We start from the raw sequence: 5,041 nt of genomic DNA on the forward strand, positions 1-5,041 counted from the left end.
CCAGGAATCCGCCCTGGTTGCTGGCAAGCACTCCTGGCTTCTGCTTGCTCAAGCCCCAGCCCCTTCTCTCCCAAGGACTATTTTGCACTTGGCCTTGTCACTTGGTTGAGGAAAAGTCCTCTGGATCCTGTGCCTGGCGCCTCCCTGCTCTGAATTGAGGGGAGACCTTCCCTTCCTAGGTTATAATCAGCTCCACCCCCGCAAACCTCCAACTAATGGAGTAAGGATGGATGGAGGAGGGCGAATCAGAAGGTCGGGGCTCGGGCAGCACCCCCTCGGCTTCACCTCAGGTTGCTAGCTAACTTTCCTGTTCCGTTCTGCTCAGATTCCCACCCATTTCCAGACTCTCTGGACGTTGAATTCAATTCAACAGCTGCCACAAGACTTTCTGTGAGTCCAGGACTGTTCCAGCCTGAGGGGATAAGAAGGAAGTCAAGATGAGCCCCTGACACTCGCAGGTTGGAGGTGAGGGGCACATCCGAGCTCAGCATCGCCGTTAAGTGATACGTCTGGTTTTTTTGGCTTTTGACCTGCCTGGGCCAGAGCTCAAAAAACCCTTATGACCTGGGAACATATTGGGCTTCTGAGCACCAGAAGATGGGCCCCAACCCAGATGAATGCTCAGCCTGCAGTGGCCTTGAACTATCCTGAGGTGGAGCCTCATGTCAATGGGGAATTTCTGTAGGAGGCCTTTGCGACAAGTGCCCTGTTCACCAAGGCGGGGAGGCGAATGTACAGTCTCCAGCAAGGTTGACAGGGAATGCCGGGCTGTTTCACAATCTGCAGGCACTGATGTGTTGCCCCCTCTGGTCAGTGTGTGGTCTCTGTTCGGCAGTTTTGATGATGCAGTTGCTGCTGTATATCCCCCATGCTTTTGCAGATGCTCTAGCAAGATCTGCCTTTCCTCTCCCCAAGGTAAAGTAAGTGGGCTGCATTCTACCTCTACCATGTGGGCTCCTGCTACTGACCCCCAAGAGAACAGCTTTGCCCACAAGTAAACAGTTCATAAAGGAACCCCCAACTTTTGTTGGTTGTGAAATAAAAACTGCTCCGACTTCCTTGCCACAAAGGTCTGGCCAATATTGCATTCAGGGCAGATAATCATGGACTGTGAAGGCTCTCAGGGACTTGGAAATCTCTTCATGCACCCTCCTTCCTCTCCTACCAAAGATCAGACTCGCAAGATCAAGATCTATGGAGACAGGAAACGCAGAATCTTTAGGAAGCACTGTAGAAGGGGGAAAACATTTATATTTCTTTTGTACAACTTTCCTTCCCCAACCGAGCCCCGCCCCCCACCATGCCTTTCCTGGTGCCCATGCTGAATAGTTTTCATAGAGCTTTCACAGACATCATCTCATTCCCCTGCCCAAGCATATTGTGAGATCTGTGGAGTGAACATTATGATTCCCTTTATACAGATGACGTTACCCAGTGAGCCTCAGAGAGCCCAGAAGACTTTGCCCCAGAGTAGACACCTGTTTTAGTTAAGATTAGGTACAGAGACTCAAAACAGCTGTGGCTTAAACAAAATGAAAGTTTACTCTTCTTTCCCATTAGAGTCTGGGGGTAGGCAGCTCTGTTTCGCAAAATCATAGGGACTAAAGATCCATACTTTGCTCTGCCAAACCTAGCATGTGGTCCTCACCTACATGATCCAAGATGGCAGCTCCAGCTCCAGCCATCACATTTGCATTCCAGGCAGCAGAATGGAAGAATGGGTGAAGAATAAAAAGGGGGAAAGAGAAGCATGCCCCTTCCCTTTAAGTACATGTCCCAAAAGTGGCACTCACCACTTCTACTTTCGCTGTATAACTTAGTAACATGGCTGTACCTAACTGCAAAGAAGGCTGGGAAATGTAGTCTTTGTTCCAGATGATCATGTGCCCAGGTGAAAATTGGGGCTTCTATGTCTATGAAAAGAGGGAGAACATGTATTGGGGGATAACTAGTTGTTTCTGCTACAGTGACTTTGCCATCAAGGGGAGAAATCAGCTTTTAAATCTGATTTTTCTGACTCTAAATTCTGCCTTCTTTCCTCTGCAAGCCATGTGGTATCTCTTATGTGTAGTCTGATTCACAGAATCATAGAATTTCCTCACTGAGGAACACATTGTGGGGTCCTTTTATTTTCCCTTGAGTGGATGCCTGAATTAGCTCTAAAATGGCCTGGACAAATGGCCACTGCCTCTCTGGAACATCTCCTAGCCCAGCCCATTTGGAAGTGGCTCTGACTGTTAACAAAGATCTTTCTGTGATTGAACGCAAACCAGTTGCCCTGGTCCCTCTGCCCATTGGTCCTTATCCTGTCCTTTTGTACCTCTCAGAGCAGAAAGCATCTACTCCTTCCTTCCCACTTCTGCAGAATAGCTCTTCAGAGGTGTGAAAACAGACCATCCTGATCCCCTTGAGTCTTCTCTTCTCCAGGTTAAATATTCCATGTTCCACTAACCAGCCCTCGGGTGGCCTGGTGTCCACCATTCTAGACATCCTCCTGTTGTTGCATGCTCCTTCCCCTGGACATCCTTCTCTAACATGATGACTTCCACGCTAGGACACACTCCACAAGGGCAGAGGGATCTCCCTGAAGACCAGAGCTACAGGGTATTCAGCCCTCAACCACTCAACCACTTCAGCAAAAGGGACTTGTGTGGGGTAAATGCAGGGACTGTTAGAGGTCTCATTTCGTGTTCACACTCTAAATTCTCTGTGAAATGCATGGTGGGGATGGGGCCAGGATAGAGGACCCCACTACTCTGACATCTGGGATGCTCGTTCGGGGCTTCTTTAGTCTCTGAGATTCTAAGTGTTATGGACTGTGTGTCTGTTTCCCCCCAAATTCACCTGTTGAAACCCTAATCCCCAATGTGATGACATTTGGAAATGGGGCCTTTGGGAGGTAGTCATGAAGATGGAGCCTTCATGGTAGGATTACTGCCCTTAGAAGAGACACAAGAGAGCCCCCTCCCTCCCTCCCTCCCTCCCTCTCTCCCTCTCTCCCTCTCTCCCTCCCTCCCTCTCTCCCTCTCTCCCTCTCTCCCTCCTCTCTCCCTCTCTCCCTCTCTCCCTCTCTCCCTGCCATGTCAGGAAACCAGGAAGAGGGTTCTTACCAGAACCCACCATGGTGGTACCCTGATCTCAGACTTCCAGCTTCTAGAACTGTGAGAAACATCTGTTTCAGCCACCCAGTCTATGCTATTTTGTTTAGCAGCTCAAGCTAACTAAGAGATTAACAGCTGATTTCACATCAAAACCACAGAAACCAGAAGGCAGTGAGATGGCATATTCAAAGTGCTGAAAGAAAAAAACCGTCAACCAAGAATTCTGTATCTGGCAAAACTGTCCTTGCAGGAGGAGCACAGGCCCAGGGATGACATCTGGATGCTTCTTTAAGTTAGGATTGAATTTGCAGCAGGTAACAGAAAACCTGGCTATCAGTGGCACACATGATAAAGATTTTGTCTTTTTTTAAAAAATTAATTAATTAATTAATTTTGATTTATTTATTTTGGGCTGCGTTGGGTCTTTGTTGCTGCGTGGGGGCTTTCTCTAGTTGTGGTGAGCAGGGGCTACTTTTCGCTGCGGTGCACAGGCTTCTCACTGTGGTGGCTTCTCTTGTTGCGGAGCACAGGCTCTAGGCGCGTGGGCTTCAGTAGTTGTGGCACATGGGCTCAGTAATTGTGCCTCGCGAGCTCCAGAGCACAGGCTCAGTAGTTGTGGCGCATGGGCTTAGTTGCTCTGCGGCATGTGGGATCTTCCCGAACCAGGGCTCGAACCTGTGTCCCCTGCATTGGCAGGCAGATTCTTAACCACTGTGCCACCAGAGAAGTCCCAAGATTTTGTCTCTTGCAACAAAAAAATCCAGGTCGGCATGATGGCTCCACCATGTTGTCAAGGACCCAAGCTCCTATTTTCTTGACTTGCCATCCTTAACATGGGATCTTTATCCTCATGGCTGCAAGATGGCTGCTGCACTTCCAGGGATTGCAGCTGTATTTCAGGCAGGAAGAAAGGGGAATGGAAAAGCCAAAGATGTTTTTAAAGGGGAAATATTCTCTTTTCCCTGGAAGCTCCAACTTGTGAGTTTTGTTGATACCTCATAGGCCAGAACTGGGCCACCTGTCCTCTGCCCAGCTGCAAGGGCAGCTGGGAAGAGAAGCATTCTGGTTTTCAAGCTTCTGTGGTCGAAGATGATGGAAATCTTTTTGTGAATGGTTTGGGGTGGCCATTCCAGTGTGTGCCATAATGTTCTGCAAACTAGAGGAACTGGGCTCAATAGCTTCTTAACTCCTTTCCGGCTGGGATTGTGTGGGAATGGGACTGGTAAGAGGCTGCATGAACTAATGGAGAAAACACTTTAAGGGCTTTGTCATTGTAGAGTCTGGAGTTTGAATCCTGGCTCTACCATAACAAGCTGTGTGACCTTGGATAAGTCACTTAACATCCCCGAGTCCCACTTGTTTTGTGTGTAAAATGGGGATAATAATACTCACTTGTCAGGAGTGCTGTGAGAGAGTCATGTGTCAAGTTCCTAGCACAGAGATGGGCCTACAGTAGGTACTCATCAAAGTAGTCGTTGAGTCCAGCTGAGTCTGACTGGTGAGTTCCTCGGGGAGCCAGGTTCCTGCTTAAGCTTCACTCAGGACCAGGAACTGCCTGTTCTCTCCCTCCCCCCACCCCAGTCACAGTCACTGATGGTGACCAGGAATGATCCAGATCATGCTGGAGCGCCCAAGGGAGCAAACTAATTAGTCTGGGCAGAGATCATTTGGTTCACCCAGGGAGGCAGCTCAGCGTGGATAGAGGCCGCCTCAGTGGATATTAAACATTCACCAGACAGTAGAGTGCAAACGCAGGCAAGGTTTTAATCAGAGCAGGGCTGGCGGGTGCTGAGACCATGCAGATGAAGTACAACTCTGAGCCTGAGGGGCCGCCACTAAGGTGGCATGGCGGGGCGGGGGTGGGACCCTGAGCCAAGAAGCACCTCCTGGTGCCAGGCCAGGGTGTCCTCTCTGGGGAGGGAGCCCTTTGGGTAGCGCTT

This window comes from Balaenoptera ricei, chromosome X (genome assembly GCF_028023285.1).
Source record: "Balaenoptera ricei isolate mBalRic1 chromosome X, mBalRic1.hap2, whole genome shotgun sequence".
Taxonomy (NCBI): domain Eukaryota; kingdom Metazoa; phylum Chordata; class Mammalia; order Artiodactyla; family Balaenopteridae; genus Balaenoptera; species Balaenoptera ricei.